Below are 22,065 nucleotides of genomic sequence, written 5' to 3' on the forward strand. Positions count from 1 at the left end.
TTCACACCACAATCGAGGAGATGGCTGAAAATCAGGAAAATTCGCTACCTTCTGCGATTGCTGCTGATCCAGTAAATCAGAATCCTACTCTACGCATTATGTATGATTATGCTAAACCTACTTTAACAGGAACTGAGTCAAGTATAGTTAGGCCTGTTGTTGCTGCAAATAATTTTGAACTGAAACCTAATACAATTCAAATGATCCAACAGTTTGTTCAGTTTGATGGTTTGCAGGACGAGGACCCAAACACTCATTTGGCAAATTTCTTAGAGTTTTGTGACACTTTTAAAATCAACGGCATTTCTGATGATGCCATTCGCCTTCGGTTGTTTCCTTTTTCGTTAAGGAACAAAGCTAAACAGTGGTTAAACTCGTTACCACGAGGGTCAATCACTACTTGGGAACAAATGACTGAAATTTTTTTACTTAAATATTTTTCGCCGACTAAAACGGCTAAGTTGAGAAATGATATCTCTTCTTTTGTGCAGATGGATCTAGAAACACTCTATGATGCATGGGAGAGATACAATGACCTATTGAGAAGGTTCCCTCACTATGGGTTACCTTTATGGTTACAGGTTCAAACATTTTACAACGATGTGAACCCCTCAACAAGGCAACTTATCGATGCAGCTGCTGGTGGGACTATCAATAACAAAACAGCTGAAGTAGCTTACGAATTTCTTAAAGAGATGTCACTGAATAACTATTAGCGATAGGTCATGAGATCAAAGCCGACGAAAGTAACCGGTGTTTTCAACCTCAATGCAATTACTATGCTATCTAACCAGGTAGAACTCTTAAATAAAAAGATTGACAGTTTGTGTGGTTCTACTCAGGTACATCCAGTGATGAGTTGTGATTCAAATAGAGGAGGAGCATACACAAAATATCAACCCTTCAACCTTAGCATTGAGGAGGAACAAGTCCAATATATGGGTAATAATAATTTTAGATCTCAAAATAACCCATATAGTAACACATATAATGTAGGTTGGAGAAACCACCCAAATTTCTCATGGGGAGGTCAAGGGAATCAAAGGCCACAACATCCTCCGGGTTTTCAACAACCACCTTACCAATAGGAAAAGAAGCCGAACCTTGAGGAGATGCTAACAAAGTTTATCTTAGTGTCAGAAATTTACTTTTAGAATACCAAAACAGCACTTAAGAACCAACAAGTGTCGATCCAAGGGCTCGAAACTCAGATAGCCAACTCGCCAAATTGATTTCTGAACGACCACAAGGTAGCTTGCCAAGTAACACTGAATCTAACCCAAGGGAACAGCTCAATGGAATTACCATTCAAGATGAGGAACGGTCAGCTGAACTTGAACCAGAACCAAGGCAAGGAATGGTGGTAAGTAAAGGTAAAGGTGATGTAGTCCACAGTGAGTAACAACCGGTAAGTAAAGAGTACAAACCACGGGTGCCATACCCTAATGTTACAAGGAAAGACCGCATAGACGAACAATTCGGTAAATTCCTTAAATTATTAAAAAAATTACATATCAACTTACCGTTTATTGAAGCTCTTTCGCAGATGCAAAAAATTAGCCAAATTCTTAAAAGAACTTTTAACTAATAAGCGGAAGTTGGATGAGGTGTCACATGTAGAGTTAAATGCAGTTTGCTCAGCCATACTACAGAATAAACTGGCCAACAAATTAAAAGATCCAGGGAGTTTTACGATTCCTTGTGTAATTGGTAGTTTAGATGTTAATAATGCTTTGGCTGATTTAGGGGCTAGTATCAATGTCATGCCTTATAAAATGTTTAAACAACTAGGTCTTGGGAAACCCAAACAAACTAGGATGAGCATTCAGTTAACAGACAAAACAATCAGATTTCCTAGGGGTATTATTGAAGATGTACTCTTTAAAATTGACAAATTCATATTCCCAGTTGATTTTGTTGTTCTAAACAAACTATAATTGATGTTGGTACAAGTGAACTCACACTTCGTGTGGGTGAGGAAACAATTACTCTTCAAGCTCAAAACTCTACTAATGCTGATCATGTGGTGCAACCTTCCTTGCAGGAAATACGTTCGAAAAGCATACATGAGCCTTGTTCAAATAACAACAAAGAACCTATCTATGAAGAACGAAGGCTACAAGTCGAGGAACTAGATAAATGGTGGACACAAAAATCGAGATTACACGATAAAGCGAAACCACACCATCACGAGCTCAAATTTTCACCAAATCAACTTAAGGTTGGAGACAAAGTATTATTAGATGCAGTAGACCCTCGGATTGCCACTTCTGAACCTAATAGAGAAATCCCTCTTACGGTACTTAGCATTTTTCCATACGGCACAGTCGAGGTAATTCATCCCAAATTTGGTACGTTCAAGGTAAATAATACTCGTCTAAAACCTTATTTTGATAAAATTGATAGCAGGGATGAGGAGTGTAAACTCCTCGCACCATCATGACCATGCAACAGAGAGGTCAGTCAAGTTTAGACTACAAATAAGCGCTTCTCAAGAAGCAACCTGAGCACTAATGGTGTTAACTTCTTTAAATTTTAGTTTTTAATATTTATTTCATTTACTGAGACACTGGACACAGGTTTTTCAGAACCACACGGCCAGGCCTGTGCCCATACCACGGAAAGCAACACGGCCGTACGATATGGCAGTGTAAAAATAGGGCAAAATTTTTCCCCAATACGGGAGTCGATAAGTTGCCACGGCTATGTGACATGGCCGTGGGTGAATTTGTCAAAACAACACGAACGTACGACACGCTCGTGTCTAAAGGCCATGGTTGAAATTGAGAAGACAACATGGGCGTGCGACACGCCAGTGCTCACTACCCGTGGTCAAGACTGACAAAATAACACGGGCGTGGACATCCATACATGGGCGTGGGAGAAGCGAACGAAGTAAAACATGGCTATGAGACATGGCTGTGTCCATCAACACGCCCAAAGAACACGGGCATGGGCTGAATTTTAGAAGTGCCTAAATTTGAAAATCCGTGGTTGAAACTAAAAAACTAGCATGGGTGTTCGACACTCCCGTCTCTAGTACCGGTGGTCGAACCTGTTAAATTAACACGGGCATGGACCTTGCATACACGGGCATGGGAGAAGCGAACGAAGCTAGACACGATCGTTCGACACGACCGTGTGCACCCACACGCCCAAGGTACACAAGGGTGGGACGAATTTCAAACGCGCCCAAATAGGAAAAACGTGAAACACACAGGCAAAATTGGGGAACACGGGCGTGTTCCCTGGCCGTGTGGCCCAAAATCTATAAATACCCCACACTATTCACTTTCTTCCCCATCATAAAACCCTAACCCTAGCCGCTGCAAGTCCACACGGTCTCTCTACCACACCCGTGCGCCGCCTCTAATTCCATTCTTGACGCCCAATCTCTTTCCTTTAGCATTTGTTTACTCCTTTCTCTTTTATTTCACTGATTTATAATGCTATTTATCATAGTAATCTATATTTTTCATGTTATTTCCATCTTTCTATCACACAAATTTCATTTATAAAACAAGTTATCATCTTTCTCATGTTTAAAATCTTACTCACTACATGATTCCTTCACTCTATTTAATTAGTTAGAAGTGAATATTCATGGCTAGGATATTTGAAATAATCATGCATTTTGTGTTGGCATGTCTTTTCATTCATATAGTATGTTGCATTCCATTTTTTGCCATTTTTACTTATATCACCATGCTACTACCACAAAAATAGGTCATTGAACTTATTGTTTTAATTAAATTTAGTAGTTGTGGCTGAACATACTTCTGCATTTTCCTTTTTGAATTTAGTCGCATTTTATTATTATTATTTCTTGTTTACTCATCAAAGACGAATTGATGTTTCCACTTGTAGGTATACAATGTCGACTTCATGAGGAAAGAAAACCACCATACCTTCTTTCAAGAAACGAAAGAGAGCATTATCTTCCGCGGGTCCGACTGCGAAAATTCGTCACCCTCTCCTATAGTTCCCCCGTGGGCCCCAAGAGGAACTTTTCCAAATACTTCAGGCCCGACCTTTAATTAAGGGCCGCTGCATCGACTGGGTTGCCGTAGAATAAGTTCAATTGGCTGATGTGATTCGGGCCCTCCTAACAACCAACCCTTGGGAGCTATTCTTTGGGATCATCGAACCAACATACCTCGAGCTCACGATGGAACTATGCTCAACGTTCCATCTTCAAACCGTAGTGACGAACTATGATGATTTCGGTACGGTCCAATTTTTCCTAGTCAGATTAATCTGCCAGCTAAGCATCCCAGAGTTCGATGCTGCACTAGGCTTATATACAGAGGAGTTCAATGAGGAGAATGAACTCCATGCTCTCACTCGCCACATACACTTCTCTCCCTCGAAGTGCTGGCACACTTTGGCCCCTAGCGCTGCCTCCTACAATCCTAGGCATCAGTTCTCCCACCTTCCCTAAGGTACCTACACACCATTTTGGCTCACACGATTACAGGAAGGTGAGAGAGCACTGGCATCGTCAACACTCACGACACCTACTTTTTATGGTGTATGTCACACGGGTACATCATCGACCTTACCTATTTCATCACCCTCGCGATTCAGCACCAGACGAAACGGCATAGGAAGGGGGTCATCCCCATTGGTCCCTATGTGAGGTGATTGGCTCAACACTTCGGGCTCCTTGACACCACGACCCAAGAATCATCCTTGACCCTCATTGGCCAGATGTCACCATAAGGCATCTTGAGCATGCTTAGCAGGAGGATGATTGAGAGGTGCCAAGGAACCTAATCTTCTCAATATCGTCTTGCCCAATCTACCAAGGAGGAGGCCTACGAGGACATTCCTGATGATGTCCCTTCATAGCACGAGGACCCACCATCCTAGCGACCACCACCCTTTCGTCCAGTTCATGCGGTGGCTTCATATTTTGACATCTCTGAGCACCTCACTCAATTCGAGCAATAGTGTTTTCAACGATTTGACAACATTTATGCTATTCTACAGCAGATTTGTCAGCACCTCCACATCTCATTGCCAGTCCCACCTCGCGAACCATCCAGCGATGAAGATGTTTAAAAATATTTATTTATTATTTTATGTTTTTTATTTTTAATTAAAACTACTTTTTATTTTGATTAGATTTTAGAATTTTATTTTTAATTATCAATTTCGGTTATTTCTTTATGAGTAATTATTCTTCCTAATATCCCCTAAAACGTTCTTGATCTTATCACAGTTATGTAGAGCTCTTAAGCTAATCATCACATAGGAACTAAAAACTCCACCGGGAAAGGTTCTCCACGACTGCCATGTCCTGATCGACCACGACTATAGCTACCACTAGATATAATATTCTTTTGGTGCAGGACTTATGAACTAATGAACCTCTACCACCACAGGAGTATCCTCCTCCACTCTCGCACCGATTACTCTCCAAAACTCTAGCTCGAGAAATTCATCATACAGGAAGTTTCACTCCTCTCCCTATCTTACTTTTATATTCTAATATCTATCTTTGTACATTGAAGGCAATGTACATCTTAAGTGTGGGGGGATATTTATTTCATTATCAGAAAAACCCCTGAATAATTGCCTTGTTCTCTTAGAAAGCTCTCATATCGTATTTAGGATAAATTTTGATTGATTTATGACGATGTTTGATATATCTTGAATTAAAACATAGGCATTTATGCATTGATTGTTTAAACCTCAAGACATTAGAAACTCAAGCATAATAAGTTGATTTTTAAGAATTTAAAATTTTAGGTTGTTTCCCCAAAGTTAGGTATTACTTTGAGTTAGAATTTACAAGTTTTAAACATCAAAAAAGCCATAATTTTTGTGAGATTTTTGAGCCTTTTGAGCATTTATTAATTCTTTCATGCTCACTTTTATTATTTCTTTGAGTGCGTCAATATCGAACTGTTATTCTAGAACTTGTTTGATTATGCATGTCAAGACCACACCATTTGATTTGATATGTCAAAATGATTAAGGCACTTAGGATTAACCCACTCATGCCATGAAAAGCCTACCTCCACGATTAACCCTTAGTAAACCCCCTTGAGCCTAACAAGTCATTTCTTGTATTACCCTTAATATTAACCCTTAACCCATTATTGTTGAAATCCCCTAAATTAATCCCTATTTTTGTTGAGATTTGAGTTGAAGAAATTGCTTAGCTATGTCTTGTTCTTAATAGTTAGTCTATGTTATTTAACTTGTTTTTAATAAAAAAAAAACAAACACAAAGCAATGTATACACATTAGTAATTCCATATTCTGAGAAGAAGCCCTGTTGTATGCAAGTGATGATTAACCCTTTTTCTAGTTAGGCAATTTTTCAATTCAATCTTGATTCTAACCCTTTCTTTCAACTTGTGACCACACCCCCTGACCAAGCATCGTTACAACCTTCTAAAGACCTTTTGATTGATGTTTCATCTCAATTTATAGTGGTGGAGATTTGATTTTCATGCAAGCCTATGGTAATGACTTTTCATTATTGACTATTGAGTGCTTCATTTTTTTTCGTTAAACACCTCGAGTGATTTGAGTGAATCTGTAGTGAGGATGTGAAACTCTGTGATATTTTGAATCAATGGTAATTACTTAGATGAAGGGAGACACCTATGTTTGCATGATTAAATACTCAACTTGGAATGTTTGAAACTTTTATGTTCTTTTAGTTGAATTCTCAATGTATGATTACCTATGGATTATTTTGAGATATTATCGATAGAAATTATAAATTGAGAAAAATTTAGTTTGATTATGAGTTGAGAATTTTGCTTGAGGACAAGCAAATGCTTAAGTGTGGGGGTATTTGATAAACCGTAATTTATACATATTTTTACCCCATGTTTAACGCATTTTTAAAATGATTTCCCATTAGAATTGGTGAATTCGATGCTCCTAATGCTTTAATTTCATGTTTTATACTTAGGAGAGCATAAGAGAATGAAAGGAACGAGAAACGGGCCAAAAATGGAGAAAATGGGCCAAAGTACGAAATCAACATGGCCTAGACCTCCTCACACGGGCATACCACACGGCTGTGTCAATTTGGCAGGCTTGAGCACGGCCTGAAGCAATCGCACATGGGCGTGTCACACGGGTGTGTCCCTGCTGAGCCCAAGTTGAGTCCAATTCGGAAAAGGCTAATTTTGAGGGATCTTAGGCATTCCAAAGCCTATAAATACACCTTACAGGAGGAAGAAAAGGTACACACAGAATAGGGAGTAAGGAATTACTCCAAGGAAGCCGATTGATCCATCTCAGAAGTCGGATTCATCATCAAGACTAAAGATCTCTCCTCAATTTCCCCTTCAGGAGTTTTGGGTTTTCTTTATGTTTTGTATTCTTTATTATTCTGAGATGTTTTCTTATTTAGTTATGAACTAAATCCCCTAAATACCTAAGAGGAATCTTGTTATTATTTTCTGAATTGTATGATAAATATTTAACTTGTTCTTAATTATGTGTTCTTAATTCTTGTTTTGATATCCAAGGATACCGATTCAAGATAAGCTCTTATTCAGAATAGGAATAGACCCTGTCTAAGAGTACATTTGTCATAATTAAGCGGATTTGATTACGCGTCTAGACATAGGGTGACAAGATTTTGTCGGATTAGGGTGAAACCTAATAAGGGGATCCATAGATCGAGTTAATGCAACCCTAGGGTGTTAATTAGAGAAAGGTCTCAATTATTCAATCTAGGGATTAGACGTTATTAGTCTTGAATATGGATAATAACATAACTTAGGGATCTCTACGGAACAAGTTAAATGAATAAATCGTCCGATTCGGAGCCAAAATAACAAGTACAGTCTAGGTGGATTTTTCCTTAGGTATTGTCTTAATTCAATCGATTTTCCCAAAAGCAATTCCCCAATTCTAATTTTCTGTGAATTCTTAGTTGAGATAATTAGTTAGTTAAAAACAAAACCTCTTTATTCTTAGGCTAGATAATAAAAAGACAGTCATTACTAGTACTTTTAGTTCCTTTGGGTTCAACAATCCGGTCTTGCTAAAAGTGTACTACTGTTCGATAGGTACACTTGCCTACATCGCGATAATAGTTAGTTTCAAGAACAATTAATTATAAATATTTAAAACCTATCACGAAATAACGTGATCAGGGCTGCACTTGAACAAATTCAACTGGCTGACGCGATCCGAGCCCTTCTGACAACTGACCCATGGGGCTCTTTTTCAAGATCATCGAGTCGACGTACTCACACTCGAACTCTGCTCGACCTTCCATCTTCCAGTAGTTATGACAGATTTCGATGATCCCGGAACAGTCCAGTTCTGTCTCAGCGGTTTAGTCTGCCAGTTGAGCGTGCCTGAGTTCGGTGTCGCTTTGGGGCTCTATACGGAGGAGTTCATAGACGACGATGATTTTGACACCTTCCATCGCCACATCCACTTGTCTCTCTCCAACTGCTGGAGGGCCTTCGTTCCTGCTTCAGCCACCTATGACCCCAGCCGCTCTAAGGCATCGACCCTTGCCCCATCTCTGAGGTACTTACATGCCATCTTGGCCCACACTCTGACAGGGCGGCAAGAGAGCACTGGCGTCGTCAACACTCACGACGCCTACTTTTTATGAAGTATGGCGAATGGGCACATCTTCGACCTTGCCTATTTCATTGCCCTCACCATTCGCCATCAGACGGAGCGACATAGGAAGGGAGTCGTATCCATCGGCCCTTACGTGACTCGCCTGGAGCAGTATTTTGGCCTCCTCAACACGGCAGCGCAAGCATCTTCCCTCACCCTCATTGGTCAGACGTCCCCACAGGGCATCTCGAGTTTGCTAAATATAAGGATGATCGAGTGTCGACATAGAGGACATTACTGATGATGTCCCTCCACATCATGAGGACCCAGCGTCTCAGCCACCACTCATCCATCGTCTAGTTCATGCGGCGACTTCATACTCTGACATCTCTGAGCACCTTACTCGATTTGAGTAGCAGTGTTTTTAGCACTTTGATCACATTGATGCTACTCTACATCAGATTTGTCAGCACCTTCACATCTTATCGCCACCACCACCTCGCGAACCATCCGGCGATGACGATGTTTAAAGACTTTTTATTTATTATTCTTATTTTCATTTTTATCTTTATTTATCTTCTTAAAGTACTTTTTATTTAACTTCCATTTAATACTATTCCATTTTTAGGTTTTATAATTAATATTAGATAATTTATGTTTTCGGCTATTTCTTTACGAGTAATTATGCTTCTTTATATTTCTTAAAGAGTTAGTGATTTTATCGCAGTTATAAAGAGCTCCAAAGCTTACTAGTACTTAGGAAATTGCAATTCCACTGGAAAAGGTTCTCCACGACTTCCATGTCTTGCTCGACCACGACCATAGCTACTACCAGATATAATATTCTTTTGGCGCAGGACTTATGGACTAACGAACCTCTACCACCACCAGAGTCTCTTCCTCCACTCTCATCATTGCCTTGGCCGATTATTCTCAATAACTCCAGTTCAAGGAATTCATCCACAAATTCAGGAAGTTTCATTTCTCTCCCTCTCTTATATCTATATTGTTCAGTAATACTATCTTTGTACATTGAGGACAATGTACATCTTAAGTGTGGGGGGTTATTTATATCATTATCAGAAAAATCCCTAAATTTTGTCTTATTCTCACGTGAATCACTCATATCACTATTAGAATGAATCTTGATTAATTTATGACTTTTATTGATATGTATTGAATTAAAACATAAGCGTTTATGCATTGACTATTTAAACTTTAATAGAATTAAAGAATCAAGCATGAAAAGTTGATTCTTGAAAATTAAAAATTTTTAGGTTGTTTCCCTAAGTTTAGGTATTATCTTGAGTTGAAATTCACATGTTAAACATCAAAAAGCCATAATTTTTGTGAGATCTTGAGCTCTTAGAGCATATATTATTTCTTTCATGCTCACTTTTATTATTGCTTTGAGTGCGTCAATATCGAATCGTTATTCTAGAACTTGCTTGATTATGCATGTCAAGACCACACCATTGAATTAATATGTCGATATGATCAAGGCACTTAGGTTTAATCCACTTACCCCATAAACGCCCACCCTCATAATTAACCCTTAGTGAACCCCTTTGAGCCTAAAAAGCCATTCATTGATTTACCCTTAATATTAACCCATAACCCATTATTGTTGAAATCCACTAATTTGATCCCTATTTTTTTCGAGATTTGATTTGAATTAATTGCTTTGCTATGCTTTATTTTACGTTGTAAGAATTAGCAAAGTTCTATGTTATTTGACTTGTTCTTAAAAAAAAAACAACAACAACAACATTCATATATATTAGTAGTACTTCTTTGTTTTTGAGCTTAAGTATTTAAATTCCTTATCCCATGAAGAAAAGCTCAATTCTAGGAGTTTCTAATTAGGAATGTAATTTATCAAGTTGTAGTATTTTTCTAGTTAGATAATTTTTCAATTCAATCTCGATTCTAACCTTCTTTTTTAGCTTGTGACCACACCTCCTAACCAAAGCCAAGTTACAACCCTCTAAAAGACCTTTTGATTGATGTATCATCTCAATATATAATGGTGGAGATTTGATTTTCACGCAAGCCTATGGTAATAACTTTTCATATTGACTGTTGAGTGCTAAATTTCTTGTCCTTAAACACCTCGAGTGATTTGAGTAATCTTTAGTGAGGATGTGAAACTCTATGATGTTTTGAATCAAAGGTGATTACTTAGATGAGGGGAGACACCTATGTTTTCGTAATAAAATGCTCAACTTAGAATGCTTGAAACTTTGATGTTCTTCGAGCTAAATTTTCAATGTGTGACTACTTATGGATCATTTTGAAAGACTATTGATGAGGATCATAAGTTGAGAAGAATTCATTTTGATTGTGAGTTGAGGATTTTTCTTGAGGACAAACAAACGCTTAAGCGTAGGGGTATTTGATAAACTGTAATTTATACATATTTTTTACCTCATGCTTAGCATATGTTTGGATGAATTATCCTTAGATTTGGTGAATTTGATGCTCCTAACCCTTTAATTTCATGTTTTATACTTAGGTGAGTATAGGAGAGTAAAAAGAGCGAGAAACAGGCTGAAAACGGAGAAAATAGACCAACATGTGAAATCAACATGGCCTGGACTTTCGTATACGGGCAGACCACACGCCCGTGTCCTTTTAGTAGAATCGAGCACAACTTACACGGGTAGACCACATGCCCTTGTCTATTTAATAGATTCAAACACGGTTTGAAGCAATCGCACACGGGCGTGTCACATGGGCGTGTCCCTGTCGAGCCCAAGTCTAGTCCTATGCGGAAAAGGCCACTCTTGAGGGTTTAGAAGCATTCTAAAGCCTATATAAACACCCCAGGAGGCACCAAAAAAGGACACACGGAGTAGAGGCAAGGAATTACTCGAGGGAAGCCGATTGATCCATCTCAGAAGTCGGATTCACCTTCAAGACTGAAGATCTCCCTTCAATTCCCTTCAAGAGTTCTTAGGTTTTCTTTATGTTTTGTTATCATTATTCTTTTGAGATGTTTTCTTTCATAAATATGAACTAAACCCCCTAAATACCTAAGGGGAATGAAACCTAAGACGGATCTTGTTATTATTATCTGAATTATATGATAAATATTTGACTTGTTCTTAATTATGAGTTCTTAATTTTTGATTTAATATTCCAAGATATTGATTCAAGTATTGATGTGCTTATTCAGAGGAGCAAAAGTCCCTGTCTAAGAGTAGATCTAACATAATTAAGCGGAGTTGATTGCACGCCTAGAGATAGGGTGACAAGATTTTACCGGATTATGGTGAAACCTAATAAGAGAATTCATAGATCGAGTTAATGCAACACTAGGGAGTTAATTAGAAAGAGATTTCAATTAATCAACCTAGGGTTAGACGTTGTTAGTCTCGAGAGAGATGATAATATAAATTAGGGATTTCTACGGATCAAGTCAAGTGAATAAATCGTCTGATTCAGAGTCAATAACAAGTGAAGTCTAGGTGGATTTTTCCCTTAGGTATTGTCCAATTCATTTAGTTTTCCCAAAAGTTATTTCCCTAATTTATTTTCTATGCATTCTTAGTTTAGTAATTAGTTTAGATAAAACAAACTCCTTTATATTTAGGCTAGATAATAAAAAGAAAGTTAATACTAGTACTTTTAGTTCCTTTGGGTTCGACATCCTAGTCTTGCCATAAGCTATACTACTGTTTGATAAGGTGCGCTTGCCTTTGTCGTGTTAATAGTTAGTTTTCAAGGACAGATATTCATAAATTATAAAACTTATTCCACGTATCACATCACACAATCACACATCTTCATGCCAGCCACATACCCATAATTTAGAGTCAAAAGCATATCATATAATCTATTTCATATACATACTCTCTCTTAACTCCTCATATCATTTTATTTATATTAGTATGTTTTTTTGTGATCTGCCAGTCAAATTTGCAATATAGCTACCCTACCGGAGGCATCAAAAACATATCTCCTCTTCTCCATCACCATATATTAAATCTCACATACCACAAACTAATGGTATTGGCTTGAGCATGAAAAATGGTGTTTACTTTAACACAAATAGACTAAACTTAGACTGATAACATAGAACAACCATTACTCACACATATATCATTCATTCATTATAGAGAGAGATTAGTTTCCTTACACATTTATATAATAGAATTTTACAACTTATGGAAGTATGAAGGAACTCACCAGAAACTCTAATATAGATTTACACAGTTGGTCATTTACCCTTGTCACTAGGACCCTCAGTAACTTCTTGAACTAAAAGAAAGATAAGTGTTCTTATCAAATCATAAATATATTAAAACTTATCATGCATGTAAGAATCAATAACACCTAATCCAGAATCAGGAAGTTTCCTTCCTCTCGATTGATTCTAATGTCTATTCATGCAATAAGATAAACACATAAACTACTTCTATAATAAGCTAAAGGTTATTAGACATTACTAGTAAGTTGGTATAAACGTGGGTGTTATCGTGATATTGCGAACCTTTTCTTCAATGAAGTTCTTCTAACTTAGGTTTTTTATAGACTTACAGAGGAATTTAAGAAAGATGAAGATGTAAATGTGACATAGGACAGCCACTGATACACTTATTGTTAGACTAAAGAATTCTTATTCAAATAAAATACAGTGGTAAAATAAAATTAAAATTAAAATCCATATAGAACTACACTTCTTGTATTTTATTTTAGAATAACATTTTTAAACCTTATTAAACTCCATCTATTTTATATTGATTAGAATAAGGTGTTACAATCTTACTACACTCCTATTAGAATATGATTTTAGAAAGCCTATAAATAGACATAGTCTATTCCTCTTGTATTAATTCGAATTTGACATAGTGAATTTTCTTCTCATCTACCCTTGGTTTTTTCCCAAAAGGGTTTCCACGTAAAATCTGTGTGTTCTTTATTTTTATTTCTCTTTTCTTTGTGATATATTTTCATTACCGATACTCTATTTTTTACAAATTGGTATCAGAGCTTTTGGGTTCATCTCGATCACGGTAATGGCATTTTTGAAGTATAAAATTTCACTGTTGGATCACAACACCAGATTTGTGTTATGGCAGATAAAGATGAAAGCAGTTCTCACACAGATAGACTTAGAGGAAGCCCTGCTAGGGGTAGATAAGATGCCTTCGACATTGACGAAGGAAGAGAAGAAGCACAAGGATCGAAAGGCGTTAACACAATTACATCTACATTTCTCTAGCGAAATTTTATAAGATGTGATGAAGGAGAAGACCGCCGCTGGATTATGGAAGAGGCTGGATCAAATATGTATGTCGAAAACTCTAACCAGCAAGCTGCATATGAAGCAGCGTCTTTATGCTCACCGTTTGGAGGAAGGCGCATCTGTGCATGAACACTTAATAGTGTTTAAAAAAATTCTCTCAAACTTGGAGGCCATGGAGGTTCAATATGATAAGGAAGATCTAGGGTTGATTCTATTTTATTTGTTGCCCCATCTTATTAAACCTTTAAAGACACGATTTTATATAGCTGTGAGACTCTCACAGTTGATGAGGTTTATGATTCTTTGACCTCGTATGGTAAGATGAAGCATCTTGTAGTTAAAACTAACTCTCAGGGTGAGGGTCTTATTGTTCGTAGGAGACAAGATCGGAATGCTAATGATGATCGTGGAAGGACATAGGAACGAAATCCTCACGGTAAATCTAAGGGTAGATCAAAGTCTTTAAATAGAGGTAAAACTTGTAACTTTTGCAGAAAGAAAGGGCACATTAAATTTGAGTGCTATAAGCTACAGAATAAGATCAAAAAGGAGGCTGCGAATCAAAAGGGAAAACAACTAGAAAAGTCTGGTGAAGCTGATGTTGTAGAAGACTAAAGCAATGGTGAACTTCTAGTCGCTTCTGTCAATAATTCTAAAGTGAGCGATGAGTGGATCCTTGATTCGAGCTGCACCTTCCACATGAGTCCCAATAGGGATTGGTCTATAACTTACGAAACAGTATCTGAAGGTGTTGTTTTGATGGGAAATAATACTTCATGTAAAATTGTAGGTGTTGGAACAATTAAATTTAAGATATCTGATAGAGTTGTTAGAAAACTTAGTAACGTGCAATATGTTCCAGAATTGAAGAAAAATTTAACTTCGTTAAGAAATACATAGCTGAAAGTGGGATTTTGAATATTTCCAAAGGTTCCCTTGTTGTGATGAATGGGTAAAGAAAGACTACCAAGTTATATGTTTTGCAGGGTTCTATTATTACTGGTGATGCAGCTGTCGCTTCCTCTTCCTTGTCAGATGATGATATTACTAAATTTTGGCATATGCGCCTAGGGCATATGAGTGAGAATGGCATGGCAGAATTGAGAAAAAGAGGACTTCTTAATGGGCAAGAAATTTGCAAACTAAAGTTCTGTGAGCACCGAATTTTTGGGAAGCAAAAGAGAGTTTGATCCACCAGAGGAATCCATAACATGAAGGGGACATTGGAGTATATTCATTCTAATCTGTAGGGGCCATCCAGAGTGCCTTCGAGAGGTGGAGCTAATTATATGCTAACTTTTATTGATGATTTTTCTAGAAAAGTTTGGGCGTTCTTCCTGAAGTAGAAAACTGATATGTTTTCCGCATTTAAGTCTTGGAAAACTATGATTGAAAAATAGGCAAGAAAAAAAATAAAATACCTCTACACAGATAATGGCTTAGAGTTTTGTTTTGATGAGTTTAACAAACTATGCAAGTCATAAGGGATCGTGAGACACTTGACAGTTCGTCATACTCCACAGCAAAACGGCATTGCAGAATGAATGAACAGAACGATCATGGAGAAGGTTTGATATATGTTGTCAAATGCCAACTTACCAAAGTCGTTTTGGGCCGAAGCAGCCTCTACTGCATGTTTTTTGATCAACCGATCTCCATCCATTGCCATTGAGAAAAAGACTCCACAAGAAGTATAGGCTGGTAATCCTACTAGTTATTCTAATTTAAAGATCTTTGGGTGTCCTGCGTATGCTCATGTTGATAATGGAAAATTGGAACCGAGATCCATTAAATGTGTTTTTCTTGGTTATAAAGCTGGTGTAAAAGGAAATAGGTTATGCTGTCCTGAAAATAGAAAAGTTGTGATTAGCAGAGATGTTGTTTTTGATGAAACTGCTATTCTACCTAACTTATCTCTTAAAGACTCTTCAATAAAGATAATCAAAAGCAGGTGGAGCATCAGTTTAATATAGAAACTACAACAGAGTCGACTCCTCAAGCCAGTATAAAAATTTAGAATAGAGTTGCTTCTTCACCATAATACTCTATCACCAAAAACAAAACTAGAAGAGAAATTAAACCTCTAAAGAAGTACGCCGAGGCTGATCTAGTTGCTTATGCTTTAAATGTGGCTGAAGATATAGATGCGAACCAAGAGCCATCTAATTATTTTGAGGCGGTTAGCTATGAAGACTCAGAAAAGTGGATGTTTGCTATGCACGAGGAGATGGAATCGCTCCACAAAAACAGAACATGGGATCTTGTGAAACTTTCTAAAGATAAAAAGGTTGTTCGTTGTAAATGGGTGTTTAAAAAGAAAGAAGGGACTCTAGGAGTTGAAGAACCTAGATATAAAGTAAGGCTTGTTGCAAAGGGTTACAGTCAAATTCCAGGAGTGGACTTCATGGATGTGTTCTCCCCAGTTGTGAAGCATAGTTCAATTTGAGCTTTGCTTGGTATTGTGGCCATGCTTGATTTGGAGCTTGAGCAGTTAGATGTAAAAACTGCATTTTTGCATGGAGAACTTGAGAAGGATATTTACATGCAACAATCAGAGGGTTTTGTAGTCTCCGAAAAAAAGGACTATGTTTGCTTGCTGAAAAAGTCCCTTTACATTTTGAAACAGTCACCAAGGCAGTGGTACAAGAGGTTTGATTCCTTTATGACTTCTCATGATTTCAAAAGAACTAGTTTTACAATTGTGTTTACTTTAGGAAAAACAATGATGGTTCTTTTGTGTATCTACTTCTTTATGTTGATGGCATGTTGATAGCAGCAAAAGATAAAGGAGAGATAAGAAAGGTCAAAGCCCAACTAAGTGAAGAATTTGAGATGAAAGATTTGGGACTAGCAAAAATGATACTTGGTATGGAGATTTTCAAAGATAGAAAAGTAAGTAAATTGTACCTAAGTCAGAAGGGGGACATTGAGAAAGTTCTTTGGAGGTTCAATATGCAGAGTGCTAAGCCTATTAGTACTCCTTTAGCAGCCCATTTCAGACTTTCATCGGCTTTGTCTCCACAATCAAATGATGAGATTAAGTACATGTCACATGTTCCATACTCTAGTGCAGTAGGATCTCTCATGTATGTTATGGTTTGTTCACGTCCAGATTTATCATATGCGGTTAGTGCAGTTAGCAGATACATGGCGAATCCTGGTAAAGAACATTAGAAAATAGTTCAGCCGATTTTAATATACTTACAAGGTACTATTGATGTTTGCTTACAGTTTGGGAGAACTAGAGATGGAGTCATTGGGTATGTTGGTGTTGATTTTTCTGGAGACCTTGATAGAAGAAAATCTCTTACAGGTTATGTCTTTACAATCGGAGGTTGTGCAATCAGTTGGAAAGCCACTTTGCAAACTACAGTCACTTTGTCTAGCACTAAAACTGAGCACATGGCGATTACTAAGGCTTGTAAAGAAGCTATTTAGTTTAGTACAATATTTTGTGACAATCAGAATGCAATCTTCCTTACAAAAGATAAAATCTTTCATGAGAGAACAAAACACATTGATGTTTGGTATCATTTTGTTTGTGACATTATTGCTCGTGGTGATATTGTTGTGAGAAAAATTAGTACTCATGAAAATCCTACAGATATGATGACTAAGTCACTTCCTATAACCAAGTTTGAGCATTGCTTAGACTTGGTTGGTGTTCATTGTTGAAGTTAAACCCTTAAGGGGTTTTATGGAAGGGGTGGAGAACTTGTTCGTTAAGAGTTCGCGATGAAGAACTTGTTCATTGAGAATTCGTGTCAAGGTGGAGATTGTTAGAGTTAATTGACCCGAATCCTTATTTAAATAAAATACAGTGGTAAAATAAAATAAAAAGTAAAATCCATATAGAACTACACTTCTTTTATTTTATTTTAAAATAACGTTTTTTAAACCTTATTAAAGTCCATCTATTTTATATTGATTAGAATAAGGTGTTTCAATCTTACTACACTCCTATTAGAATATGACTTTACAAAGCCTATAAATAGACATAGTCTATTCCTTTTGTATTAATTCGAATTTGACATAGTGAATTTTCTTCTCCTTTGCCTGTAGTTTTTTCCCGAAAGGGTTTCCACGTAAAATCTGTGTGTTCTTTTTTTTAAATTTTCTTTTCTTTTTGATATATTATCATTACCGACGTTCTATTTTTTACACTTATATACTAAGCAATAGAGACAAGGTTTAGTGGAGAATTCAAATAATCCCACTAACACCCTTGATTCTCATGATTAAACAAACTTAACAAGTTTTAAGTCCAATAGTCTATAATAACTTAGTTTAATTCTAACTAAGTCTTAACAAAATCCCAACATAACTAATCAAATCATCAAACACTAAATAAAACAAGTTATAACAGTTACAAACTTAATGAGTTTGCCTAAAACATCTAGGATGGGCAAATGCTTAACAGAAGTGTCTGCCATACCAAAGTGTTCGCCAAAATTAAGAGTTTGTCAAATGGTGAATTACGTCGAAAACTCTACTCAGCTAGAACAAATACTTTACTTACTTGATTCTACCATTAAATCTACCAACTATACACTAGACAATAACATAATACTAAGAGTCCACTGGGTGGGCTATTATAGGTTGTATCAACTAGGCTCTTAGATCACAACCCCCTTAATGGATAGTCTTCTTGGTTGAAATGCTCACTCATACTCCTGCGATGCTGAAGGGACATCATCCTCTCCATCTCCATCATCATTATCATCATTATTGTCTTCCTCCTCGGTCTCACCCGATGGTGGTCATCACACAAACATATCTAGTGTTGGATTAGGCATCCTCCACCCGTTCTGTTATGCTATCTTAATTAGCACATCTCCTATGTCCTGCATCCACAATATTTGCCACTTCAGTATTAATAAATTTTTTAAACCTGTGAGCTATAGCATTTGAACTTTACTCTTTCTCTTGCTTGGCTCTTTCAACTAAAATAACAAATTCTTTAATTTCCAGAATTTCAACTAATAGCTTTATATTTTCATTCAACCCATCAACAAACCGCTTACACATAATCTCTTTAGTAGAAACATATTCCCAAGCGTATTTACCCAATCGTACAAATTCTCTTTCGTACTCGGTCACAGTCATTCGACCTCATTTCAATTCCAGAAACTCTTTATGTTTCTAATCGAGAAATCGCTGGCTTATATACTTTTTCTGAAACTCAATCTGAAAAAATTCCCAGGTAACCCGTTCACTAGGAACCATCGGTGTCAACGTTTTCCACCAGTGATATGCATTATCTCTCAGTAAGGATACAACACATTTAATACATTCTTCTGGAGTACAGGAAAATTCATCAAATACTCTAATAGTGTTCTCGAGCCAGAACTTAGCTCTCTCAGCATCATCATCAATTATAGCCCGAAACTCCTCAGCCCCGTGCTTACGAATCTTATCCACTGGCGGTTTATTCAATCAAATCGGATCTGTCACTTGTGGCATAATCGAGATTTGTTGAGGAATAGGTGGGGCGGAGGTTGTTGAGTAGCCAGATTCATTCGTATGAATTTCGTGAACCACTCAGTCATCATTTGGAAGAAGGCTTGCTTAGCCTCTCCTCCCTGACTACTAGAAATAGGCCTAGAATCGGTCGGCGCTGCTCCTTAAGCGGTAGCGGGTCCATTGCTTTCCACATCATCAGCTATGGCTCGTTCGGGATCCAATTACTATATAAAAACACATTTTAACAATTAGGTATCATCACACTATCACAATTTATATATATGGCATGTATAGCTAGACTCTCACTCGCTGCCTTAGTCCTAGAATCGACTAAATCGTAACTCTGATACCAATAAAAATGTAACACTCCTAACCCGTATCTATCGCCAGAATAGGGTTATGAGGCATTATAGATCAATACATATCATTCTCATTCATTTAAGCATTTATAATCGAAATTAAATCATCTCAATCACATTGTCCCTTAGAAGGTCTTACGAGACCTTAAAGCATGCTTAGAAGTGGTTCGGGACTAAACAATAACAATTTCAAACTTTGAGAAACATAGAAAATTTTCATATTTTTAAGAGTCACACGCCCATGTGAACAAGCCGTGTGTCTCACACGACCACCAAACACGACTGTGGCGCAAGCCGTGTGAAAACAAGGCATACATACTGACTTGGGTCACACACTGACTACACGCTTGTGTGTCTAGCCCGTGTAACTCTCTGACTTGTATCACACGGTCGGTCACAAACCCATGTGCCAGCCTGTGTGTCACACACAGCCAATAGACTCACCCGTATGTCTAAGCCGTGTCAAAAATGTAGGCTATTCTGTCCTAATTCAAAAGGGTACCCTAGGAGACACTTGGCCTTGTAACATGACCATGTGTCGCACACAGCTGAGACACACGCCCATGTCTCAACCCGTGTAGACAAAAATAGACTATTTGCAAAGCCAATTTTCCACCCTATCCTCATGAACACTTAGCAACCAAAATACCCCATTTCCATATATCATTAAGCAACCAAAAACATGACAATTCATACTTATATCATGCTATCAATTCACAACCATTTCAACTATTTAGTTTCATATTCAAAACATACCCAATCATTACACCAAAACCATCACAATTTACCATTCGTTAAACATTGATAAGTAACCAAATCAACATCCATTTAACTATATCCACAACTATGGCAAACATACCAAAACAAGCTAACATATAAAGACATTATATGCATCACATATATAACTTATCAAGCATATAACTTAAGCCAGCTTAAATGGCTAAAAACATACCAACATTTACATCATTAACAAGCCAAATCACATGGCTAACATCAAATTTCAAAACATACCAAAATGACACTAGTCTATACATGCCATATACCATATATACAAGCTTCAAAAATACTAACAAATGATTGATAGAGTGACGATGTTCCTGACAATCCCTGAGTCCAAGCTAACTTTGATTATATATAAAACATAGACAAATAACACATAGTAAGCTTCATAGCTTAGTAAGTTCATAGTTAAACAATTCAATTCATCAAATAAATATAATTCAATCACATACACATTACCATAACAACATCTCATTAACACAAACTTTTCTATCATGTCTCCAATCATGATTCATTAACATCTCATTAATCTTTCTCAATGAAATGCTCAAATAGGTTTCATACGTACCTGTACCATCTCATACTAACCTCTTTTCTCAAACAAGTCATTCTTTTACCCGTTGAACCATTAAGGATAGAAGTCGGGCACTCACGAATCACAATCAATAAGTACCTATATCATGGCCCATAGCCAAATCAAGGTAACTTATCCCAGTGTACCTATACCATGGCCCGTAGCCAAATCAAGGTATTATTCGCACCTGAAGTGCAGATAACATGGCTCAAAGCCAATGCATTAACTTAATGCCATTACATTATCATCATCGTTGTACTTAAAGTTTAACCGAGAAGTTTCATTTGTCGATTTCATCGTCGAACACTTCCATACAGTCATAGTCACAATTCAAACATCGTCAGCAATCTCATAAACACATTTTATGCAATATCAAAGCATATAACATTCATTTATAATTAAATTAACACCTACGAACTTACCTCAGTCGTAGAAACAACGAAACTAGCAGATTAATCGAGTACTTTGTTCTTACCTTAATCTAAGTTCGAGTTCCTCTTTTCTTGATCTATATGTATTCAAAATTAACCCATTTAATCACCTATTCATTCAATTTCATCCAAAAATATACATTTGAGCATTTTTGCACTTTAGCCCTTAAGCTTTCACATCTATTCAATTTGCTCCCTATTTCACAAATACATGAAATTCGCAAATTTCAATTTAACCCATGCTTGGCTAAATTACCATAATTCCCCTAGTTGCCCATATTTTTCATTTATTTTACATTTCAACCCCTCAATTTACACTTTTCACGAATTAGCCCTTAAATGGCAATTTCACTAAAAATCACTTTATAAAACATGATAATCTATCAATAATTACTCATTTTCCATCATAAAACATTCAAGAACACAAGTATTCATCAATGACACTTGACAAAATAATCAACAAAATTAAAAACCAAGGTACGGGCTAGCTAGTACTTGATACAACGATCTCAAAAACATGTAAATCATAAAAAACCGAGCTCGTATGCTTACCTAATTAAGATTAACAATGGCCGAACCCTAGTTAAGCTTCAACCTTTCTTTTTCTTTTGTTTTTCAGCAAGAAGATGAGCAAAATAAACTTAAAATTGA

General features: G+C 37.0%; 1 non-coding gene across 1 annotated transcript; it reads right to left on the minus strand.

The window, feature by feature from the left end:
* Positions 1 to 458: 458 nt before the first annotated feature.
* On the minus strand, positions 459 to 565 carry LOC128281110 (small nucleolar RNA R71). Its single transcript, XR_008271325.1, has one exon. It is a non-coding gene; the product is annotated as a small nucleolar RNA R71 (small nucleolar RNA).
* Between the last annotated feature and the right edge of the window lie 21,500 nt (positions 566 to 22,065).

This window comes from Gossypium arboreum, chromosome 9, assembly GCF_025698485.1.
Source record: "Gossypium arboreum isolate Shixiya-1 chromosome 9, ASM2569848v2, whole genome shotgun sequence".
NCBI classification, from domain to species: domain Eukaryota; kingdom Viridiplantae; phylum Streptophyta; class Magnoliopsida; order Malvales; family Malvaceae; genus Gossypium; species Gossypium arboreum.